Consider the following 26,294-nt stretch of genomic DNA (forward strand, 5'->3'; position numbering starts at 1 on the left):
TTATACCACTTTTCCATGAAGTCATACCCAAAGCCATGAATTAAAGCATTAAAACAAGCATTTTCAAAAATGGGGGGGGATCCCAATTCTTAAAATTCTTCTAATCTCATTTATACTACCCATCAAAGATGCATCCAATTTGATTGTACTAGTGCATCAATAATTATTAAACGAAATGCATAAGCGTTCCCTAATTGAACTTGGTTGTTCTACCATAGCAAGGAAGACTTGTAAACAGAAACCACAGCAGGAAGGAAGATATAACAATAAGTACTGAAGTTATCAAGGTTCTCTGTTCAGCATCATGCTAATGTAAGGCTATCTGCCAAGTAGGGATGGCGGAGAATTCTGCCATGGATTTCAGTGAGGCCGAATGCACTGGCATTCAGCCCCCCGAAACCTGTGGCGGGACAGCTTCCCCCCTGCCCCCCCGCGAAATCCCCCCCGGGACAAAGCTTACCTGGGGTGGATGTTCCGCTGGCGGCGGCTCTGCCGGCGGCATCTGGCCTCTTGGCCGGCTGCTGCGGACTCAAATGGCAGCCGCCATAGTCATTTGCATCCGGCCAGGCTGCCGTGATAGGCTACGTAAGTATTTACGTAGCCTATCACGGCAAAGGCAACCACGCAAATGGCAGCCACCATGCCATTTGCGTAGCTGCCTCTGCCGTGATAGGCTACGTAAATACTTACGTAGCCTATCACGGCAACAACAACAACAAAAACTGTGCAGGCAAATGGCGGTGGCTACAGCTGCTGCCATTTGCGTTCCCTTTTTTTCGCTGTTTTAGCCTACGTAAATATTTACATAAGCTATTACGGCGAAAAAAAGGGGAATGCAAATAGCATAGTGGGCGCTATTTGCGTTCCTTTTTTTTTTGCCGCAATAGCTTACGTAAATATTAACATAGGCTAAAACGGCGAAAAAAACAGAATGCAAATAGCATAGTGGGCGCTATTTGCGTTCCTTTTTTTTTTTGCCGCAATAGCTTACGTAAATATTAACATAGGCTAAAACGGCGAAAAAAACAGAATGCAAATAGTGGCCACCATAGCCGTCACCATTTGCGTACGCGGGGGGGGGGGGTCCGGAAGCCTGCCCAGTGGCCGGATGTCCGGCTGCAGGCGACCCCGGCCGGCGGCTCCGCGGAATCTCTGCAGAGTGGAGCCAGCCGGATCAGGATTTCGGGGGGAGGTGCAGAGCGCCTCCCCCTCACCACGAATCACCCCGTTGAAAAGGTAAGTGACTTTCATACATCCCTACTGCCAAGGTGCTGGATTAACCACAGTACAAGACCAATTGCTGTTCTCAGGGAAATTGACTCACTCACCCACATTTATTTATTTATTTCATGATATCTATAAATCGCTTATATCAGGGGGCAAATTTTTGGAGTCATGGGCAAATTTGGCAACTTGAGAAACTTTTGTGGGCGCCACCACAAAATGGCTGCCATGGGAGACATGGCAAAGGACAAGGAACCCATCCAAAATACTGAGTACAAGACATAGGTGGAGTCTGAGCCCCAACACAACAAACAACTCCTTTGAACCCACAGATTTCAGCAGCAAAAGAAACCTCCTTCACAGCAATCCCAGTTGATGGTAAGAAAATGTGTTATTTTTTTTTTTTTTTAAGTGGGAGTGGGGGGTACGGATCCTTGGCAAGTGCCAAGAAAGGGGTACAGGGGTGCATTGGAGTCCATGGGTATCACGTTGCCTACCCTGGCTAACATTAATAGAAATTTCTAAGTAATCTACAAAAATACAGTATAAGATGATAATTAAATACTGTATATTATTACTGTATACAGAAGATAATATTACCTTCCTGGGAATGCTTATTGGGAAAAGTAGGTTTTCAGTATGCATCAAAGCCACAGAAGTGCTGACGCCTGCCTAATCTGTAGATCTGCATTTGTTTAGGGATGTCAGAGAATTCCGCCACAGATCTCGGGGAGGCCGAATGCCAGTGCATTCGGCCCCCCGAAATCGGTGGCGGAATGGCCTGCCCCCCCACCCCTGGGACGAGACTTACCTGGGGCGGATCTTCCAGGCGGCGGCGGCTCTGGCGGTGGCTCCGGCGGCGGCTTGGTGGCGGCGGCTGCGGCAGCTGGTCTTCTGACCGGCTGCCGCCACTGCCATTTCCAGTTAAAAGAAAAAAAAAGACGTGATAGGCTACGTAAAGATTTACATAGCCTATCATGGCTAGGTTTAAAAAAAAAAACACCGTGATAGGCTACGTAAATGTTTACGTAGCCTATCACGTCTGACTTTAAAAAAAACAAAAACCGCGCGTACGCAAATGGCGGCAGCTACGGCCGCCGCCATTTGCGTTCCTTATTTTGGCACGTCTTAGTCTACGTAAATCTTGACGTAGATTAAGACATGCCAAAATAAGGAACACAAATGGCGGTGGCCGTGGCCGCTGCCATTTGCGTACGCATGTTGTTGTTGTTGTTTTTTAAAGTCAGACATGATAGGCTATGTAAACATTTACGTAGTCTATCAGGCTGACTGCAGGGACCGGATGTCCAGCTGCTGGCGGAGCCGGCCAGCGGCTCCGCAGAATCCCTGCGGAGCGGAGCCGGCCGGCCAGGATTCCTGGGGGAGGGATGGAGCGCCTCCCCCCCACCATCAACATAATCCGCAAACAGGTAAGTGACTTTCGTACATCCCTACATTTGTTTCACCCACCACATGCCTCCTCCCACAGTGTGTGCCCCGGTGGCATGGCCATCATTTTTCAAAAATACATCCTAGTATCCTTTCTCCCATTTTCTTCAGCTGGGGGCTCGTGGCTACAAAGGAGTGAAATGCAGTGGCCACAATCCAGCCTTCCAGGTACAGAAAATTTTTTCCAAAGAGCTCAGTGGACATTTTCCACTTCTCCCTATACTCCTTTGCCATCAACCCTGAGCTGGGCATACATGTTCTGCAGCATGCCAGCTATTACCTGGTGTGGGAGGTCCGTAATTAGCTTCCATAAGTGGACCAAACTGGGTCTGTCTGCAGTGCCCAGCTCCCCAAGCTGCTTCCACACAACTAGCATAGGTGTGTCCAGGACAAGGGAGGGCACAGGACACTTCACTCTCCCAGGCTTGGAAGCTCTGTAATATGGCTCAAGCCTTCTTGGTGCATCAGCTACCAGCTTTGGGTAGGCATCTTCTTAACCTGCCTCCACAAAGCTGTTGATCTAGCTGCCTTATACCACATTGGGCTATTTGTCTATCTAGGCCACCACTGTCTACTCTTGACTGGCAGGAGCCCTGCAGGGTCTGCCATGGAGATATTTTCCATCAGCTACCGTCTTCCTTCATGCTCTCCAAGGCGTTTTTGTTCCTGCATTCCTGTGGCCTTCTCCTGTTCCGATCAAACATCTGGCAACAAATGGCTTCTCCCACCACAGCAGGCCTAATTGTACTTTCAAGACACGGCTTTACCCATGAACTTTCTCTCATTCATTCCGCTCACTTTAGGAAGGTGGAAGTGTTAACTGTTAAGAAGGAATAAACAGCAACTGTGCCATAATAGCGACTGTAATACTATGTGTAGAATATGGGCTGACATTCGTAGGTTTCAGCACTCTGTACTATCGAATGCTGGTTCAAAGTCTACACATTCTCAGGCACTTCCAACTTTTTCAACAAGGTTATCCTTTCCATTGAAAACATTCCTGTTTGTTTTCTGCCCAGCAATGAAGAGGCATCTGGGTCTTTCCTTTACATCACCACAAACACCGATAAGCATGGCTTGTCCCCAGGACCATTGACTTATGGCCTTGTTTCATCACACTGCAGCTCCCCAGCTCTTCTCTCTCTCTCTCTCTCTCTCTCTCTCTCCCTCTCTCTCTCCAAACAGTCCAACCACAAAAGGCATTGTTGTAAGGCTGCTATCCCCAAAACACACATCCAGCAAATTTCTGCAGTATACCTCATTTGTTTTTTGGGGGGTGCCAGATGGACAAAGAAATGTGCACAGAGGTGAGGATATCGTCCAACACCCAAATCCAAATTTAACCAGTGCTGTGAGAGTAGAGAACGTTAAGAACATAAGAAGAGCCCTGATGGATCAGACAAAGGGTCCATCTAGTCCAGCACTCTGCCCACACAGTGGCCAACCAAACAGCTGCCTGTGGGAAGCCCACACATGGGACACAAATGCATCAGCACCCTCCAGCTCAAGTTCCCCAGCAACTGGTACACAGACGCATGCTGCCTCTGATACTAGGGATAATGAGCATCTACACCAGCCTAAAATCCCATATTTAAAATGGGGCTTTCTGCTTCCGTTTTAATGCAGGATCACGAAGGACTCCCTTTACATGCGCTTCCTTTCCCCCTCCCCTTCCCCCTCCTTCTCCCGTATCTGAGTCTTCCATTATTTTTCATTGATCTCTCTCCTCTTCTTGACGCTTTAACTCTTTGCATGGAGGAAACTGAAGTGGAACACAATGGGGTAATTTGATAGCTCATTATCTACAATCTATTTAAAAACGGAACAAAGGGCATTTAGTGCAGGAGACACCCTGGAGGATAATGACATTATGTAAAGAGCCCACAAACTTCCATGAAGGAGCAATCTCAATAGCAGGATAAAAGCTCAGTGTAAAGGAGCCCAATACCTAGTCATTATGACTGGTAGCCACCAAAAGCCTTATTCTCCATGAATTTGTCTAATCCCGTTTTAAAGGCATCCAAGTTGGCAGCCATCATCACCAATGCATTGGTAGTGAATTGCATGCCTGTTAGCTAAAACTACTGTATTGGCTTATTGCCATTCTCAGAGTGACTGACCTTCTCATCTACAGGGGGAAAATAGCCACTGGGGAAAAAAAATCATATTTCTATGTGTTTACTAGGGGTGCTTCTAGGTGAGGCTTTTATTGTGCCATCAACCTGCCTCATTCACGGAATTTTACGGGTTTTCCTCCAGACACTGTCATCTTCCATTTGGAACCCTCCCATGTAGGGATGTCAGAGAATTTTGCCACGAATCTCAGGGAGGCCGAATGCCAGCGCATTCGGCCCCCTGAAATCGGTGGCGAAACGGTCTGCCACCCCCCCACCATCCCCCAGGGATGGGACTTACCTTGGGCGAATCTCCCTGGCGGCGGCGGTTCGGTAGCGGTTCGGCGGTGGCGGCGGCAGCCGGTCTTCCGAACGGCTGCCGCTGCCGCCATTTCCAGTAAAAAAAAAAAAAAAGTGATAGGCTACGTAAAGATTTACGTAGCCTATCACGGCTGACTGCAAGGACGCAAACGGCGGCGCCTACAGCCGGCACCATTTGCAGACCCGGCCGGCCAGGATTCGCGGCGGGAGGGATGGGGCACCTCCCCCCCGGCCAGAATTTCGGGGGGAGGGACAGAGCGCCTCCCCCCCACCGCAAATTAATTTCATCATAAGGTAAGTGACTTTCGTACATCCCTACTCCCATGTTTTCCCACTTGTTGTTGTTGTTTATTCGGTCAGTCGCTTCTGACTCTTCGTGACTTCATGGACTAGCCCATGAACCCTCCCATGTTTTCCCACTGCTTCTTCTTTTTTCTTTACTACAGAAAATCCATTCAGGAGGGAAAGATGGAATAGCTGCACAAGGCCTTTTGACTGGCAGTGTTAGATGCCGTTCATATGGAAGTACCCCAAGTTTCCATAGTCTTCAATGATATCACATAGATCCAGCTCACAAAAGTCTCCAATAGTTGCCATTTCTGCAAAAGATTCTCCATTATGAAAAGAATGCCATGCTATCCCGTTAATATCCAACCATACATGAACATTTCTCTCATTTAGGAACATGTGCTAATGGCTGATTCACATGACTGACCTTTGGAACTTGCTTGGAAATGAATAGGCTAAATACCCTGTTCAAATCATCTCCAGAGAAAAAGTTGAAAAGAGAGATTGAACGATTGAGAGAGAGAGAGAGAGAGAGGGAGGGAGAGAGAGAGGGAGGGAGAGATGGAACAAGAATCATCACATGTTTGGTCTTCCAAAGACAGGTAGAATAAAGGATTTATTGGGCAAACTAGTTGGCTTAAATTTAAATGTTAAGTTCATAGTTGCAATCTTTCCAATCCTACAATATTATTGCTCAGAGCCCAAATTTGTTGTCTGTGAGACCAGCTTGATTCCAAACACCTTGATATCTAGCTCTAGTCACACATTATCCATATGGTAGAGCTCCAAAACAGTCTTCCAAACAGGCAGACAAATCCACGTTCTCTCGGAGCTTTTCTACACAAGGCATTCGTTGTGCGCTCGTGATTCTCTACTCATGGTTGTTTACGGGCTCTTTAGACGATGACATGATCCTCCAGTTTCACTTCTGTTTTTTCAGAGCACTTTCCCGGGTTTCTTTAGAACAGGGAAAATGGGTTATTTTTTTTACACCAGGGAAAATGGTGCTGTTTCTCCCTCTGCATTTGAGCTATTCTACTATACCACAGTGGCACCTAGAGGTTTCATAGTGGAAAAGCAGGAAAGGAAAAGCTCTTTTGTAGAGCTTGGATCTCAATGCTGTGATGAAACCAAAAGTAGATTTAGTGATTAACAGCCACATGTAGAGAAGCTTGCAGATAGCATGTGGTCCCATATTCACATTTGACACTAAAGCTAACGTGAGGCTGCGCGGCGCGGGGGGGACGACTAGGAAGTGAGAATCGTCCGTTGGAAGGGTGCTTAATCCCTCCTGCACACACCAATTCTCCCCTGCAAATGTCACACTGAGGCTGTTTTCCTCCAGCCGTGCTTACTTCCTACTGAGAGAGGGGAGCATTTATAAGGGAGAATCAGAGGGGTGGGCAGAAGGGTTAAGCACCCCACCCGCTCCTGGACTCTCCCCTTCAAATGCCAGCCCCTGCATTACTGTTACAAGGAAAATATGTGGGTAGGAACCCTGTTTCCCTCACAATGTGTAGATCCACCATTCAAAACTGTATTTATAGTTAAGAACTGTATGCAATTAAGGGCGCAATCCTATGGCCGCTAGTCAGCAGCTAGACGGCCATAGAATAGGTTGGTTCCTGGGATCCGACTTTGGAGCCCGCACTCTGAGGTCAGTTCTCAGAGAACTGACCTCCACCCCCTCCCGCGCCGCCTTATAGGCAGCGTGGATCGGCCCCGCACTCCACGCTCAGAAGAGCAGCGTGGAGCGGGGAAAATAGGGCGTGGCCAGGGTGGGGAGGCCGGAAGTGCCGGTATAACACACCCTGTGTGTCATCCGGCCACCTCCAAGGTTCTGTGGCTAGACAGCCGAAATCGACCCAAGTCTCGCCACAAAAGCAGGGCAGGGGGAGCAGGGAGGAGATCTGCTCCTCACCACTCCTCCAGCCCTGCACTGGACAGGCTTGAAGGTGACTGTCAATCCACATAGGATTGCTCCCTCTGTGACATGAGAGACAGTGTGGTGTAGCGGTTAGAATGTCAGACTAGGGCTGGGGAGACTTGGGTTCAAATCCCCACTCAGCCATGAAGTTCACTGGGGGACCTTGGGCCTGTTGCTCTTTCTCAGCCTAACCTTCTTTACAGGGTTGTTGTGAGACAGGCAACAAGTACACTACCCTGAGCTTGTTGGAGGAAAAGCAGCACATAGATGTAATAAATAACATTCCTGTATAAGTCTGAATAACTGCCAACATTCCACTGAGGTACAATTTGAATGTTACAGTCCTCAAATAGAGGGGGACTTGAATACACCTCAGTTTGATAGCACTCCATGCTATCATGGGTGGGGCATAAGTCTTGAAAATATCTAATCGTCTCCAAGTTAGTGTGACTGTCACATGGCATGGAAGCATTTTTTCCCCCCAGTGGCATCCATATGGCAAACATAATCAGCCCTTTGACTATCTACATCCAATATTTGGTCATCTGTTGAAATCAAGGGTGCCATTAAAGAAGGCCCACCTGGCCACAGGCCCTGAATCTTTTTGAGCTGTGCCCCAGATCTTTTGAGCTGTCCTAATTGCCATTTTTTTACATTCTCCCATTGACTTGCATTGGAAAACAGAAATGGCCATACCTTTTATAGTTTGTAGGATAAATACATGAAATTTGGAGACCTGGTAGCCCCCATGGAGCTGATTGAACCTGCCCAATTTCAGGCAGTTAGGTCCAGTGGCTTTTGTGCTAGCCATGTGTAAAGTTTCCTTTTCTCAAAGACTAAAACAAAAAGTAAAAACTGTCAAACCACACGGGATTAGAGATCCTAACCAGAAGGTGTTTAAGGTGATAATTAGGAAGTCACTATCCCTAATCTCTAGTGAAGGTTGTTTGTTTGTTTGTTTGTTTGAGGTGCAAAAAAACCTCTCTCCCCCTACTTTTCTGCTCTTACATGCCCACTGTTGGGAGCTTGCTTGCAATGAAATTTTGAAGAGGGAGAAGGAAGGGAAGAAAGAGCTCCATGTGAAATACTGGTATTTCACACATCATCTGATTTCACTACCCCAAACTGGAACCTTTGCCTTCTGCAGAAACTTAGTAACTTCAGTACAGCAAAGGATCTGATCAGCCTCTCCACAAACTCTCCACTTTAATTTCTCCAAAATAGCTGTAGGTCTCAAATTATTCCAAAGGGAGGGTTAGGTCTATGTGGCATCATGTTCAAGGAACTGCTGAGGCTTTTAAATAGGTTCTACAGTTTTAAAAAAAATCTAGAAAAAGCCCTCAGCCACCTCACCTCTTAAAGTTAATTTAAGTACGTGCAATCCTTACAAACCCTCCACAGCCTCCTAAATTCCTCTGAAGTACTACCTCTCTGAAAGGAGCCCTACTTGGCTTAGGAAATTCCCTCTACTCTCCCCCATGCATTTCCAATCACCATTCTTCTTTTTCTTCTTCCCTCCTCTATTCTGTTCTTTCTCTCTTCTTTATTCCACCCAGAGCATATCTTGGGGAATTCTTAAAGAGAATCCTCTTCGGTGGCAAGAGAAGTTCTAAACCACATTTGACTTTATACAAACAGACAAGAGGGTTTGTTTTTCCCCTTCTCCTCACTCAAGTCTTTGAGAAAAGTGGGTTCACGTGGTTGCAGAGAAACAAATCTGGAGCGGTTTTGTCAGTTGCCATTATCTAGCAATAGGAAGGGCTGTAGCTCAGTGGTAGAGCACATGCTTGGCATGCAGAAGGTCTCAGGTTCAATCCCCAGCATCTCCGGGTAGGGCTAGGAAAGCATCCTGCCTGAAACTCTGGAGAGCCACTGCTGCCAGTCAGTGTCAACAATGCTGCTCTAGATGGACCCAGGGTCTCATTTAGTATGAGGCAGCTTCCTATGTTCCTATGAAGAGAAAGCTTTAATAAAAATAGGAGTTTGGGGTTTGTTTTCTCAAGTGGGAGGGAAATAATATTGCTAATTTATGCAATCCTATGTATGCCTACTCAGAAGTCCCATTATGTTTAAGTGTGCATAGGATTCCAGCACAAGTTACTTTTGCAGGGAGGTTTGCACCTTGATGTTCTGCATGTTTACTCAGAAATAAGTCCTGAATTGTGAGGAATTGTGAGCATAGTACTGCATGCTTAATATTGTGCCTACCCAATCCCATCTAATGAATTGACTACCCTTTCAGCTCAGTCCAATGCATGTTTTGGTGTGTGTGTGTGTGTGTGTGTGTGTGTGTTTGGATGAATTCTAGCTTCAGTGGTAAGGGAAAGGCACTTGGTACATGCTCAGAGTTTCTCCATAACTTAGCCCTAGTTTTGAAAACAGACTCATTGGTTGAATCCTGGTGAAGTCTTGGCACAAATGAGAGGAAGATACAATGAGAGCTTGTGCATAACAAGGAGGAGGTAGAGGAGAACTGCACAGAATAATATCTATTTTTATGAATTGTTGCTGGAGGGTGGTAGGATGAGGAGGGATAGTTGCATGGACGGGAATAGGATTGGTAGGTGGGGAATGTGAGTGCTCAGTGGTGAAAGAAAAACATTCTGCATATGCTCAGAGGCACTCTACATTTAAAAACATAAGAAGAGCCATGCTGCATCAGACCAAGGTCCATCTAGTCCAACATTCTGTTCACACATTGGCCAACCAGATGCCCACGGTAAACCCACAAGCAGGACATGAGTACAATAGCATCTTCCCATGCATGTTCCCCTGCTGCTAACATTGGTGAAATGTAAATAAATTCTAGTAATTCTAGAATTTGCATGCACGTATATCCTTCAAGAACTTTGCAGATTTCTTGCCTGGGGGATGCCTCTAATAACCTGTGAATTTTCATACAAATTTACCCAAAAACTAAGGGGAGGGGGTGAAGGGAAGGGAAAACAAATCACACCCCCAAATTGGAGAACTCCCCTTCCACATGAACTGCTGCACCTATCCTTCTGAAACTTTGCTGGTTTCTTACTTAGGGACAACTGTAGGCTGTCTGTAATTTTCAGAACACTGGTCCACAAGGAACATGGGGAGATAAGTATGTCCTCTTTTAGAGGCCTCAAAATGTCAAGGCTACACTTGCAGAAAAACCCTTGTGGCTATCATTCTGAAATTTGGCAGGCATGATCTCCTCTGATGGGGCAATGAATCCTGAAATTTTTATCCAATTCTTCCAAGTAATAAAAATGTTATTGGCAGTTCCCTTTAAAAGAAGATCAAAATATAAACCCTGCACCTATTTTTCTGACATTGGGCAGGTGAAATGCATAGTAGGGGGCTACCATGCCTGAAATTATCATCCAGTTCTGACCAAGAGAAAAAAGTTACAGGTTTTTTTTTATTTCCCATGGTACTTAACAGGAACCATAAAGACTCATTTTTCCAAACATTGACTCAGGTTTGGTGCTGAGCTGAAGTGGACCAGCTACAAATTGGCCCGAGCAGAAGTGGGATGTTTCCCAAAATGCTGAATCGGGGTCTGAGCTGAAGTGGGGTGGGGTGTCAGTGCACACTTCTTATGTATGTATGTATGTAATCCGTATACATACACATGCAAGCACACCACATGCACACCACACACACACACGTATATTAGAGGTGTGCTTAGACTCAATAGATAGATAGATAGATAGATAGATAGATAGATAGATAGATAGATAGATGCAAATTTGTGTTAGGGGTCTGTGCCCCAGATCTTTTAAGAACCTAGCAACGCCCCTGGTTGAAATACATTAGGAATGTAATGCAAGCCAACCAGCCCATCAACCAACCTTCCTTCTACAATATAACAAATCAGTTTGGGTCAGAACAAATGAAAATGTACAGCCTTTTTCTTTTGCAACTAAGATTAGCACATGCTGTGAGTTCAACTTTTGTACTGAGTTTACAGTTAAAAAGTATACGCAGTTTGAAGTGTCAGTTGCAGTATTAGTTAAAGTGTGGATATGCTTCCCTTGCCAGTAAACAGAAAAAAAACCATGGCAATTAATCTTATAGGATACAAATACTTTTACATAAGCATACCATATTTAAGTAATCTTAATCAATTAAAACTACAATGTATTAATACACTGTTCGATGTCCTAAACAAAAGGTGTGTGCATGTGGGTAAATAGTAAGCACTTCTTACTGTATACATCAGCCTTCCGCAACCTGGTGCTCTCCAGATTTCTTTATTACTACTACAACTCCCAGGATTCCTGACCATTGGCCATGCTGGGTAGTACTGATGGGAATTGAAGTCCAAAACATCTGGAGGGCAGCAGGGCCCTGTTTCCACAGTATTCCATGGCTTAACCTCGCTTGCAATTTTGTTGCAGTGTTCCCTCGATTGGATCCATTAGTGTTAAAACTCAAGATTTGCAAGAACATGTGTAAAATAAATAAAGCACATGTGTAAAATGTAAACATGTGTAAAATAAAATAAAGCACCAGAACAACTACAAAGTGGGATTAAAGAAAGGAGATCAATGGGCTGTAAAAATATATTACTTGATGTAGCTGGTTTTGTGTATAAGAACAAGGGCTCCTTCACACTGAACTTTTATCCTGCAATTGAGATTGTTCCTTCACGGAAGTTTGCGGGCTCTTTTCATGATGCAGTGAACATCCCAGGTGTCTCCTGCGCCGTTTTTAAATAGATCGCAGATAATGAGCTATCAAATTACCCCATTTTGTTCCCAGTCCCCCCCCCCCCGCGAAAAGAGGAAAAGTGGTAAGAAGAGGAGAGAGATCAATGAAAGATCATGGAAGACTCAGATACGGGGAGAAGGAGGGGGAAGGGGAGGGGGAAAGGAAGTGGGGGAAAGAGGAAGTCGTTGTGATGCTGCATTTAAAATGGAAGCAGAAAGCCCCATTTTAAATGTAGGATTTTAGGCTGGTCTAGAGATGCCCCAAGAGAAATCGCCTTCTAAAAAAAATACAGTTTACGGCTGTCACGTAGGTCAAAATCAGATGGAAAATCCATCCTAATGTGGTTGTGTCTGGAGTTGGAGGGAAGCTAATAAATTAGAACGCAGCACTAATTCAGCTTTTGCTATTTCTAAATCTGAGTCTTAACTCTTGCTATTGCTGCTGTTTGAAATAAAAGGAGAGACCCACTCTGAACTCTCATGCATTACAAAGTTGCCTCCAATCAACCAAATTTAGAGGCTTCTGGGGCAAAACTTGTAATCTTCAAACCCAGTTTGGAAAACAGTGATTAGGTAGTGAGTGGGTGGGCGGTTTTAAGTATGCTGTAGATTTAGTGACTTTAACTCTTAACTCCATAAGTGATCAATTACAAATTGGCTTTTATAGGCAAGCCTTTATGTACCAATCACATTTGCCCTCAGATAGGCAGCAAATCACAGCACAGCAGTAGACAAAAGTTGCTCAGAATGGACAAGAATAGTATTGATGTTGCCATGTCTCTTCTGTGGTGAACATATTATACACTATGGGGTTGGATCTAGACTTAGACATACCTAGAGGAGCCCCATTGAACTCTATGGAACTTAAATTAGTAATGACTGACTTGAGTCCCATTGGTTCTGATGGGTCAACTCAATGAGGCTGTTCACATGACACAACAGCCCACCAGTGAGGCTGTGGTGTGTGCAGGGCTCATGCAGCTGCTATTTTGAATATGGAACCCCCAAAATGAACATAACCCATGATCTGTTTTAGGGTTATGCAAGGGTTGTTCAACCCATGCTTGCCAGGTTCGCACAAAATGACAACCCCCAAGCGGTGCTTGTATATGCAACCTGGCACCAGAGTGCACCCTGGCTCATCACAGGTTAACGAGCTGTGGCATGCTGTCCAAAACTGATCTAAGTATGTCTGGATCCAAACCCATGGTGGTTGGTCTCATGCAGCTCTTCACACAGATAGAAATGTCATTCAGCTGCTGTGGAAAGATGTATTAGTAATATGTCCTGATCAACTCCTGTGTAAAAATGCAACTTTAAACACAGTGGGAGCAACTAGAATGCCCATCATTTAGAATTGTCTTCCAAAAAGCATGTAGATAAACAAAATATTATCTTTCAAGCCCCAGCATTCTAAAAGATAGTCTTTCCTATAACCCACAAATTTGTGGCCCAGATGAAGTGAATAGCTCATGTTATATGCGAGGTCACAGAACATAACTGTTAAGGTCTTTTCTGCCTTAAAAATCTATGAGCCCTTTTTCTGGCCATTACAAACCTGGGAAGTTTAACTATCACAGACTAACGATGTTGGAAGGAGAAGAAAACAATGCGGCAATTTTATTTCTGTTTCTTTTAAAACTCTAATAGTTATAAAGGACTGAAATGAAGACCAATTCACACTAATAGGAAGTTAAATTATATGAGATCATCAAGCATTAGATTCTTTATCTGGTTTCTAAAGTGTTTCATACTTCGTTCTTTATTGCACAGCAAATTGGCACTCTTAAATTATATTTGCATTTCCCCACTGTTGTTACAGGTTTTAACTTCCCTCTTGTGTTGGGGTCATTTTTCTAACGTGAAAAAAGAACAGAGTCCAATTACCAACTTCTGTGCCATAACTGGAAATTAATATTAGCACTCTTCCCGTAAATAATATTTGAATATGCTCACAGGTCACAAAAGCAGCTCTAAATTGTTCCATTGTGCAGTCAATACCACGATGGTTAAAATACGAAGTCACTGAACAACATGACCCATATGGTGAATTCCACAGATGCAGAAGCATCAATGCACAGACAAAGCCCTGCGCCCCCCCGGCCCCATCAGAGAACGTATGGACCTCTGCGTCTGGTTGCGTAGCTGCACTGTCCTGGCCAAGCATTGGGCTCTGTTGCAATCCATGGTTCTAAACAAATGTGTGTAGGACCTTAGTGCAAAGTATCAGCACAGGTGTCCACCTGGTCAGCATCACCTGGTTGCACTGATATTGATTTTCCATACACTGGCAAAGTCTACCATTTGGGCTGATCCAGGTGCTCTTCCATTACATGTGAATGCTGAACCAGTTCAAGCTGATAAACAGGGTTAGCCCAACACATTTTGCTGCCTGAGACAAAGAATAAGATGGCACCTACTCCCATTCTATGTACAAAAGCCAACTGGACTGGCAGTTAAATCTTTCTTCAACACTGGTGATGGGACAGTGGCCTCCACTGCTCCTGAAGACATCTCAGACTAATTGAGGGAGTGGACACCTCCAATACCTTGCTGCCATCTCCCAGTATCTGCCACCTGAGGGAACCACCTCACTCTGCCTAACAGTAAGGCTGCCCATGCTGACAATCATTACAGCCATGTTCATAGAACTTTGTTCACAAAAGCAGGAGCATCCGTCACATTTAAAAGGCAAGACTACAGTTATTTAAAAAATGAGTTATGTCTGTGCTTGATCTATAGAATGGTAGAATGTTTATTAAGGGATTCTCCAAGATCCCCAGCAATTCTGTAGTGGCCCATAAAAACTTTGGGAACTGCTGTGTTATGGTAAGCGCATTGTTGCATTTGGTGTGGCTGGGGTTTCTTAACAAAAATCACAGATGGGTGGAGGGGGGGAAACAGGACCATGATGGGTTGGGAGGCTGAATTTGACTGATTCCCCACTGCTACAACCTTGATGAAAACACACACACACACAAGCTGCTGTTTCCATTGAGAGGAAAGTTCCCATTGCTGCCAATGGTTTTTAATACTACATTTGATGATAATATGTATTTTGGCCCAATCATCCCAATAATTCAGGGTGGGCAACTTCAGATGTTTTGGCCTACAACTCCCATCAGCCTTTGCTAGCATAGTGAATGGTGATCGATCATGGGAGTTGTAGGACAAAACATCTGGAGGGCCACAAGTTGCCCACCTCTGCAACAATTCAATGGCGAGAGAATTGGCCTTTTGCCACCACAGTTGCTACTAGTCAACAGCAACTTGTCACGTGGGATTATTTAGCCATCAGAGGACAACCTAAAATAAACCACGTCGTTAAATTGTCCCCGTTATCAGACAAACAACACACTCACCTTAATGAGAAGCTTGCATTTTTATGTTCTTTTTTGTCTTTCTTTCCCTATATGACTTCAGTGGGTTAAGGGTGATTCAATCTATTCAGAGCTGGAAGCTACATCTCTAAGCTGGAGTATTTGAATGAAAAATGGGCAACCCACACAGCCAGATCTCCCTTGGCAAAATGATCCCGTTTAATCAGTGTTATTGTTTATATCTAGACAGGGGCTTTTAATCTGAGTATCTATCTCTACTAATTCTAACTAAAGGGAACGGTGGGCAGGGAGGGAGACAGAGTGCAGGTCTCATTGCTGAGTCAGCTTTTTCCTTTCTCTATCTATCATGACAAACACAGCATCAGGCAGGTGCAGCCCTGACTCCAGAGGAGGCGAATTTCCCCAGAGGATTCTCATGCTGGATCAAGGCAACATCTGCTCCAGAGGCCTGTAGCCTCCCTCACTGTTGCCATGCGCCACCCTGTTTCTTCTGTGTGTACAGAACATGTGTCTGTTGAGTAAAGCAAACAGTGTGAATTCTGTACTGAATGAATGTAAAAATGTGGATGTTCACTCTTGATTTCCTTTAGACCCTTCTTGGCTGTCTGAGACTTGGCTTTATAAAACTCCCCAAGAACCAACGGTGATCTTACCTCTTGCTCTCCAAGGATGCAACAGACCTCAAGCCGTATAGTGAGAAAACAACAAGACTACTTCAGAATAAGAAGTGTCAGGGTTGCAGTCGAGTTCTGACGTGGTGGAAATGTGAAATTCTCATCTGCAGGTGCCTAAATTCATAATATATTTACAGACCTATTCTGTGGAGGTCAGCAGAGGGGGAAAGGAGAGTGCATGCCATCACATTCATGTCCTGCTTAAGGGCTTCCCACAGGCTGCTGATTGGCCACTGTGTGATCAGAATGCTGGACTAGACATGGCTCTGATCCGGCCATTTCCAGTCTGATATTGTAGAGCTGGAAAAAGTGCAGAAAAGGGCAACTAAAATGATCAAGGGGCTGGAGCATCTCCCCTATGAGGAAAGGTTACAACCGCTGGGATTGTTTAGCTTAGAAAAAAAGGAGGGTAAGGGGAGACATGACAGAAGTGTACAAAATTATGCACAGTGTGGAGAATGTGGCTAGGGAGACATTTTTCTCCCTCTCTCATACTACTAGAACCTGGGGTTATCCCATGAAGCTGACTGGTGGGAGATTCTAGGCAGATAAAAGGAAGGTCTTCTTCACACAGCACATAGTCAAACGATGGAATTTGCTACGATGAGATGTAGCGATGGTCACCAGGGGGTTAGACAAATTCCTGAAGAAGGCTATCAATGGCCACTAGTTCTAAGGGCTATAGGCCACCTCCAGTACCAGAGCCTATGTACACCAGTTGCTGGGGAACATGGGTGGGAGGGTGCTATTGCACTCATGCCCTGCTTGTGGGTTCCTGGTTGACAGCTGGTTGGCCACAGTGTGAACAGAATGCTGGACCAGATGTACTATCGGTCTGATCCAGCAGGGCTCTTCTTCTGTTCGTATGAATGACAGAAGGATGGGGAGCAGGAGCCCTCTGCAAAGGTTCAAGCCTCTGGCAAGAGTGATCTGTCCCTGTCCCAGCAGCCTCCTGGTAATGGAGGAAGAGGGGGAGAGAGAGAAGGGGTGACAGAAAGAGAGCAAGAAAGGGGGTGACAGAAAGAGAGAGAGAGAGAAGGGGTGGAGAGAGAGAGAGAGAGAGAAGAGAGATGAAGAGAGCGAGAAGGGGGTATCAGAAAGAGAGCGAGGAGTGACAAAAAGAGAGAGAGGAATGGTGGCAAAAGAGACACAGAGAAGGGGTGGCAGGGGAAAGAGGCAAACACCTAGGAAGAGTGCTAGCTTGCAAGTGGCTCCAATTTCCCCAGAATGGTGGCACACCCTCGGAGCAGCACCAAGGCTCCTGTCCATTAAGCGGCAAAAACTCAGTCTGTTTCTCTCTCTAGCTACATTCAAATTGCCAAAGTGTTTCCTTCAGTCCCATCCAAGCAGCAGTGGGATGCGGCACCTAGCAATTCCAAAAGCTAGTAGCCATCAGCCATCAAACAAGCACCTTCTGCTATCAAGCTATACACAAGTCTTGAGAGAAGGTCATTTTGCATATCCAAAGAACTCCTTGCCACACTACCAATAGCAATGGAACTTCTAAATTAGAGCTTTCCTACATGAAGCTGTTAATCGGCTGTTAATCTGTTGTATCTAGTTTCACTTTCGTCGCGGAATTGAGATCCCAGCACTACACGAGTATTTCTTTTCCTGCTTTTCTGCTACATCACCTCTAGATGGCACTGTGGTATAACAGAATAGCGCAAATACACAAAAGGAAATCCTGCTTTCTTTTACTTTCATAATTAAATGCCAATTTTCCCTGCACTAAAAAAAATTGTTGTAACTGCTGGCTAGAGACAGAAGCAAACTGGAGGATCACATTGTTGTCTAAAGAACCCATAAACAACCGTGAGTAGGGAATGACGATAAATGCCTCATGTAGAAAAGCCCATAGTATATAAAAGCTCTTTGGTGTCTCCCTTTCTTCTGGGAGAAGAGGAATAGTATAGAAATGTAAGATACGATTAATATTACCATATGGGGAAGTTCATCAACATAAGATAGGATTTAGAGAATATGATAACATATTGCACCCTATTAATAAATGCTACATGAGTAGACATCAGTTTCAACTATACTTTGCAAACTTCTGGGACCTTTTGTTTTTGTTTTGTTTTTTGTTTCAAAAAGGAGTTCCATGGGGTGGCAAAGCGAGCACAAATTTTGTTAGATGCATGTTGTTACTGAATGTGCAGCTTCTGGTTGTTGTGTTTTATGCTACTACCTACTACTGTTGGGTTTTGTTCTTGTTGTTGTGCTTTAGATATTTATTGTTTCAGACTGCTGTTTTTATTGGTATTTTAACAGTTGTGAGATGCCGTGGGGGGCTCATTTCCCTGGCTGAGAGGGAGGATAGAAATGTACTAAATAAATGATAGAAATGCAAAAGGAGAAAGCAAAGAAAAAAGAAAAGAAACAAGGAGAGCGCTACTACTGTTAAATGCTTGTAATTAAGGCTAATGAGTGTGTTTCCTTAAATATATGGCCCAGTTGGTGTTCCCCCAAATAAAAAGACAGCAATCTGGTGAATATTTTGTAATATAATTACCAACCACTGTCCTTGCATCTTTCATCTGCAAAAGGCTTCCAGGGTGCAAAAAAAGAGGGGGGGATGTGTTGTTGTGGGTTTTTTTGCATCTCTGATCGTCACCCATCATGTTGCAATACAAAAAGATCTTTCTGAATCCATTAACAATAGCACTGGCAATGCAAAGGCTTTAGGTGACGTGGAACCCCTGCCACTGGTTGTCCAGTAATAATATGCTTAATCACTTGAGTTTGCTTTAATGTCATTGGAATCAGTTCTTATGGTCAAAGGGGAAGAAATTAGCATCTTAACAGATAAGGGATACAATGCCTGGACAGCACAGAGCTATGAGGTCGTATTGGATTTAAGCAAGAGTTGTTTTGCAGTGAAAGCCTAGTGATCTCAAGAGACCAGACTTCAACTGAAAATGATTTCCCTATTTATAAATATGCATTGTTTGACTCTCCTCTCCTCTGCAACACCCTCCGCCTGAAAGTTATTATGTTTTGACAACAGTCTTGGCTCCCAGGAGTCACACTGGAGTTATTTAAAATGACAGATTTCCTCTTGAAATTGTCTGCACTCATGTGGCTTTCCCTCTTTTGTAACATGTACAATTAAAAATTAAAACCTAGACGTTTCATCAGGATGCTTTAAGAGTTTTAATCCTTGGCTATCAAGGCTCTAATTTAGTATCCAAAGAAAGAAGAAGTAATGCTGGATAATTGAGTGTTAATTGCAAGGAAACAGCCAATTTTCTTCTCAACCGTTGACAATTTGCATTTTCAAAAGAAAGCAACCCAAACAAAATTGCTAGTTGCTCCTGACATTCTTCTCTAGCTTTTCATTAACAATCATTTGAAGGAAAGATTCCTCAGTTTCATCCATCAGAATTGGCTTGCGGGCATGCTGAGGTATAACATGAAAATGTAAAGGGGTTCACCAGATCAGGGCCAGCATCAAGGGTAGGCATGGTTGAGCACTTGCTGAGGAGCCACACCCCAGTAGGGCCCCACTGACAAGAGACCCCTGGAGTTGCTCCTCCTCTTTGCCATGGCAACCTGCTTGTTCACCTACCTCTTGCTCTGGCCCAGCCAACAGTGGTGGTGAGGCGGAGGAGCAGTAGATGCCGCTGACTACTTACTCACAGGCTCTCTGCCTTTCAAGCTACAAGTGGTAGCAATGATGGTGTAATAGCAGCTGGTGACAACGGTGGTCCAAACACAGACTCACTGAGGAAGGGGGGCCATCTTGCTCAAAGGCCCTCAAAAACTTGGAGCGGGCACATCAGTGAATGTTTCCCTGTAGAACTGCTGGTACATTTGTAGGCTGTGCAGTGGGGGAATGCTGCTGTTCCAGCCTGCTGGTTCTTTTGCCACCCTCCACCCCATGAACCCACTGCTGCAGTTCACCTAACTTCCCATATCCCCCACTGTCTGGGAATATTGGGCTCCTTCATGGAGGCAAGGAAGAAACATGGATGGACAGATTACAAAAGGCCTGTCTGTAGTATCAGCGTAGGCATCCCAACTGGAAGAATCTTCTCCTAGACTTACCCACCAAGTCTTTAAAAACAACAGAACCCATGATTGTGGAAATAAATGTGCCTTCATCCCCAGGGCCCTCATTAACTGCTGAGATATTTTATTATATTCAGCAGTATATAACTGCCACAAATAAATAAATACATTTAAAAAATATTCTTTCCATATAGGGACACACCAAACCTATAGCTATCTCTCTGAAAGGATTTTGATTCACACATGAACTAGTAATATTCTTTGACTTATTGTAACATCTAAATATCTGTCCCAAATTTGTTATTTTCCATCCTTATAACTAAGTTATGATGCATTTGATCAATTTTCCCCCCTGTATACCACAATGTATGTCCTATTCCCCTGAATGAACATTTCCTTTCTTCAAGAATATTTCAAAGTTTTGCCCTGTATTTAGATGTTAGAGTATTTATATGGACACATCTATAGGCTTAGCTTCATGTTACTTCAGAGAAAAACAGAGCTCAGGGAAGTGCTTATAGCTCTGGTAGAGTGCCTGCTTTGCATGCAGAAGGTTCCAGGTTTGACCCCCAGCATCTCCAGGTAGGGCTACAAAAGCCCCAGTGAGCTGCTGCCAATCACTGTAGACAATACTGAGCTAGACAGGCCGTTGATCTGACTTGGTATACTATAAGGCAGACGTATAAAGCAGCTTCCTACATGTGTATTCAGACAGGTTAGCGGGAGGAGTGGAAACCTGCCTGAGGTAAGTAGAGTGGTGCCTAGATTTTTGTTTTGGTCCTACCTATAATCAGTGTAGAGAAGAGGCAGACTGGAGGCAAAATAGCCCCACCTCCACAATGGGCAAAATCTGGAGATGTGTCCATAGGCCAGACAATAATGGCTGTGCAAGAGTGTGCAGAACAGGGGAGACACCAATTTGCATAACATTTGCATATGCAGATTTATATGTAGAGGTGCCAAGTTAAATATAAGAACAATAATTGAAACAGAAATACAATACATCTCACCATACTGGGGAAGATTGTGACCAGGTGACCTGTGTGTGTCTGCTCATTCAGCTACCCTGGTGCTAACGGTTGACGGGCAACTTCAGGTCCCTTCAAGGCTCTCTCTTGTTATGGTTCTTTTACTTTAAACCAGACTTGGACTGGACACCTTCCAATAGAGGACTATCCTCTGCCAGCTCTCCAAAACAGAGGACTGTCTTCTGTAAAAGACACACTGCACCTGCCTGCTTTGCCCAGAATAGCAGCAGTATGGTTACAACGCTAAGCAAGAGCTGGGGACGAAATGCACCCATTAAATTAATGCCAATTAACAGTAACATTGAGTTGATTCTCTGTGCAACAGTGGGGCTGTTCATGGGTTAAACCACCCACAGACAACTTAACTACTCATTCTTGGTTATCTGTGGGTTATTTAGCCCTCAATTAACCAACAGAATCTGGGTTTGGACATCACAATTAGGCCATGGGCCTAATTGGGGGTTGAATATTCAAAATGGCCATGGCACATGCCAGCATGTGCTGTGGCAAATCAGGGGTTAATTAATTTGCTGCCCTTATCTGTGAACTGGGCCAATCTGTTCTTTGCTTGTGTGCTCTTGCCCATCCATCCCCAATGTATTTACTGAACATTTCATTGTTCTCATCACTGAATATTTTGTTCTTGTCAGCAAATTTTGACTGTTCTGACAAGTCCCATCCATCAACCAATACCAAAACCACCAGGGTCCTGGAGTTGGGTTTTGCTAGAAAAGGAATAGGGTGCGGGTCCCTTAAACAAAATCATCACCATCATCAACACCACCATCATCATCTTGAACTGGAAATCAGACTAAATGAATACAGCCTAACAGTGTCCTTCCCTAATGAATAAAAGAAGACCTGAAAAGTGTACCCCTGAAATATGGCTGTGCAACGTGCTCCAGACAAGTATATAGGATTCATTTTCTCCAGATAATAATGTATATTTAAGAGAGCCACTAAGAGATGTCAATGCTAATTTAGTACATCTATTCCATTACATGCTGTTAACTTTTCCTATTTGACAACCTCGTCTATTATGCTGGCTGCATTTGTTCAAAATCTGATTTGTGAAAATATCCTAACTCCAATCTAATATCGCAGTATAAATCCAACCAAGGGAGCCCCTTATTTATTTTAGACACATATCCTCCTTTTATACACACACACACACACACACACACATATAATCACAATTCAATAATAAATACTTAACAGTTCTATCAAAGGTTCACAGTTGGATTATTTCCCAGTAAAGGGATAAGAAAATGATTACTTCCTACATTATAATAATTATTTTGTGCAAAGCAAAGAAGAGGCAAACAACACAACCCTATGCCTGTTTATCTGGAAGCAAGGATGGATGAATCAGTCTATTCTGTCTGTCTGTCTGTCTGTCTGTCTGTCTATCAAATTTATATACCACCCAACTGGCAGATGGCCTTGGGGCAGTGTTACCTTTGCCAATGTCCACTCATATGATCTGTCCCGTTTCATTTCTTCATTGATCTGTGATTTAAAAAGAAAAAAATCTGCCCAAACATTTGCATTTAAAGACATGTTGTTGTTGTTCAGTCGTTGTGTCCGACTCTTCGTGACCCCATGGACCATAGCACGCTAGGCTTTCCTGTCCTCCGCTCTCGAAGACATATTGTTTACCTCTGAATGTACTCATTTGTAAACACATTTCTTTCAAAATATTCTTTCCTCAGCACCATTGTTCCAGTCAAAACCAGAGCGCCCCCCCCCCCCCATGGCTGCTTTAAAGTACGAAAAATGGGAGGGACCTCCCTATCACAGATCTCCTACATCACGTGTGGTTTGGCCCTCGGTGCAAAGATCACCTTCCATTCGCCTCACAGCGGAATTTGTAGCAGTGCCATCTCCAGGTCTTGGAGGGCCCCTGGGGAAGACATCCATAATGGGTCCTTCTCCCTCAACAAGTCTCCCTTCTCCCCAGCATAGTCAACTCCTCCTCATCATCATCACTATCACCTGCTTGCTTGCCAGAGAACCAGTGAGCATGCAGGCAGCAGTATCTACTGCTCCTTCTTCACACCACCATTGCTGTCTAGGCCAGAGTGAGAGGCAGGTGAACAAGCAGGTTGCCACAATGAAGAGGAGAAAGTCCTGGGGCTCTTGTCAGTGGACCCTCTGCTGGGTGTGGGCCCGCAGCAGGTGCCCAACCATGTCAGCTCTTTGAGCCGGCCCTGATTTGTAGAGTTTCACAGAGAATCTTACCATCCCATTCTTCTAGCACGCTACAGAAACACCCCGGCCAGACCTTGTGCAGCTTTTCATGCTGACTTGTTGAACTCATGATGAGGCACCTCTATCCCTAATTAATATTACTTATCAATTCACCTTCAGATAGAGAGATCTAGTATTCCACATGACAGAGTAGCTCAAGCCAACAGCTGCTCTGTTCTCTTAAACTGTATGGCTGCTTCACTCTATTGTGAACACTGAACTAAAGAGGTCTGCTTTAGGAATGTGCAAAATTCACTGGATTTTTTTCAAATTCCATTCCCTGATCTTGAGCTATGGTCTGACTACCAATCTGAATTTCAACAGGTCCTGGCTGTATGTCGGTTTACTGAGTACAGGGCCAGACCAAAACATTTTGCTGCCTGAGACAACAGACAAGATCGTGCCCTTCCCCATTCCATGTACGAAGCCAATTGGACCAGGGGTGAAATCTTACTTCAACACTCGTGACAGGACCAACAGAGCTTAGGTTGGTGGGAATGCGGGACATGGCCTTTTCTGTAGCAGCACCATGACTGTGGAACTCTTCCCTAGGGAGGTTAGACTAACTTCTCCTTTGTTTCATTTTCGGCAGGCCATTAAACATTTTTGTTCTGCGTGGCTTTTGAATGATTTTCGAACACAATTAAATCAGCTCTCTGTTTTTAAAAAATGTTTTCCCTCCTGTCTTTAATTTTGTTGTTACAATGTTGTTGTTATTTTAAATTAAATTCTAAGTCATCTTGAGGGTCCTTTTGGGCTGAATGGTAACTCATCTATTTTTTTAATAAAATAAATACTGAGTGTTCTCTCTTCCCTCTTCCACTGACCTCATAACAGATTTGTACACGCACTCTAAACCTATTCAGGCATTATGCTAAGTGGTTATACTCACCACACAAGCGGGAACAGGGCCATGACAAGTAGCTCAGCCCCCAATGTCATGTTAAAACATAGCTCATCCATGCATACAGCGCAAACACCTGCAGCAGGAAGGCCTTCCACGCGATTTGGAAGCCTGCACAATCACGGTTCTGAAGTCACATGGAAGCCCACACGTGTACAGCTGTATGTGCAATGCCTCCCCCCACTGCAGGCGTGGATGCCTATGGGTGGAGCTACATTATGTGACATCTGGGTGGGGCTCCTTGGTGCGGTCCTGTTCCTGCTCACATGGTGATTTTCACCACTTAGCATAACTCCTGAACAGGGCTTTGTTTTCTGCAAGTGCAAGAAAGGGCTGTACAAACCAACTTCTAGGTAACCACCACCCTATGTAGAGCCAGTTAGGTAGGCTATTCCATGCCAATAAATAAAACGAGTTGCTGGGGGGGGGGGTGATAGCTACCCAATATAAACAATGTTTACTCTTGGCATAACTTCAGTTTCGACATTTTGGTTAATGCGTAATTTTGAAGGGGATGGGAGAGGGAGGGAGAGGGACAGACAGAAAGAATGATGTCGTGTGCTGCCATAATCGTGTGTTTACCATAATGCAGTATAGATTGTGTTTACCATAATACAGAATGATGTTGTGTGCTGCCATAATCGTGTGTTTACCATAATGCAGTATAGATTTTTGTTTTGCTCTGGCCTACAAATTCTATTTCTGCCCACTGTCATTTTTACCATTAGTATCCTCTGGGTGATAGTTAAGGAAACAGATGGTGGGAATCTCTGCCCCCTTTGGCTCCTGAGCGGAGGTGTGTGAGTCATCCGCCATGTCCAGGCTCTGCTTTGTAGCTTCACATGCAGAGCCTGAATGAAGCTAATATTGCTCTTCAAATTCCAGTATCTCAGGGCCAATTTCCTTCTCTCAGACTTTCCACTTGCGTACTTGACTGCCCTACCAGCTTTGGCTGACGGGGATTCAACTATACATCTGTCCTTCCAGAAGCTTCCAGATTCCCAGTGTCAAGACAAAGTTGAAGTCTCATTCCTTGCAATATTGTATTTAATTGTGATTTCCACCCATTCAGGCCCAATAAAAGAGGGTAGAGATCTGAAGCGAAATCAAAGCACATTTTTACCAGATGTCTCGGCAGGGAGGGAGACAACCTCTGATCAGAAGAGGACCTGTGTGTAGCATGTATAGCAGGGTTATAGCACTTTGAGGTAAGAGACACTCTAGATCCTTCGTTTCATCCTATATAGGAGTAATATAGCCTCCATTGCTTCTTTTTATATTAAATGATGACTGTGGAATAGATTATGCCTTTTTAAAAAGGCAATCAAGTTCAAACTGTGGGATTTAACCATTCTCATAAACAGACTGACTACTGTCAGCTGGGAGAGTTACATCGGCTTTGTTTCAAATAATTTTCTAATATGGATGTAAAACCACGATTGGCTTGGATGTACATTTCATTTTTCGTCACCTCTATTAACAGCATTCATCACACTGAAAGCACAAAAGCCTCAACTGTATTTTGTGCATCCCAATCCTATGCGTGATTACTTGGACACAAGTCTCATTCAGCTCAATGAGACTTACTCCCAGGTAAGTGTGCACAGAACCGCAGCCTTAGTGTCAAATATAAATTGCCATGTACTGCAATCCTCTCTTATAGTTTTGGGTAGGCAACCTTTTTGGGCCATGGACACATTAGGCAATTTGAGAAACTGTCCTGGGCACCACCACAAAATGGCTGCCTTGGGAGGTGTGGCAGAGGACAAGGTACCTGCCCAAAAGACTGAGTATGAGGCAGAGGTGGGGTCCAACACAACAAACAACTCCTTTGAACCCACAGTTTTCAGCACCAACAGATACCTATTTCATAACAATCTCAGCTGATGGTAAGTGGAGGGGAACCTTGGCAGATACCAACAAAAGTGTCTGGGGCTGCCTTGCCTACCCCGAGGTAGTGCAATTCTCTGCAAGTCCAAATGAGTTCAACTGCAGCCTTGGTAAAGGTTTTGGACACGGTGGAATTTGGGGAGGCTTAACTTGCCAGTAAAAACAAGTTGGGCTATCACTTT

General features: G+C 44.4%; 1 protein-coding gene across 36 annotated transcripts in view; it reads right to left on the reverse strand.

The window, feature by feature from the left end:
- Positions 1–26,294, reverse strand: part of LOC146358556 (uncharacterized) — a 271,819-nt gene that overhangs the window by 189,553 nt on the left and 55,972 nt on the right. For 20 of the 36 annotated variants that reach the window (XR_014784921.1, XR_014784922.1, XR_014784915.1 and 17 more), the window contains one exon: positions 22,527–22,577. The exons of the other annotated variants lie outside the window; for them this stretch is intronic. The gene's annotated coding sequence lies outside the window, so the exon portion shown is untranslated. The remainder of the gene's footprint in view (positions 1–22,526; positions 22,578–26,294) is intronic. 36 annotated transcript variants of the gene reach the window in all.

This window comes from Heloderma suspectum, chromosome 1, assembly GCF_057233095.1.
Source record: "Heloderma suspectum isolate Gila_16-S chromosome 1, 16-S_ref, whole genome shotgun sequence".
Lineage (NCBI taxonomy): Eukaryota > Metazoa > Chordata > Lepidosauria > Squamata > Helodermatidae > Heloderma > Heloderma suspectum.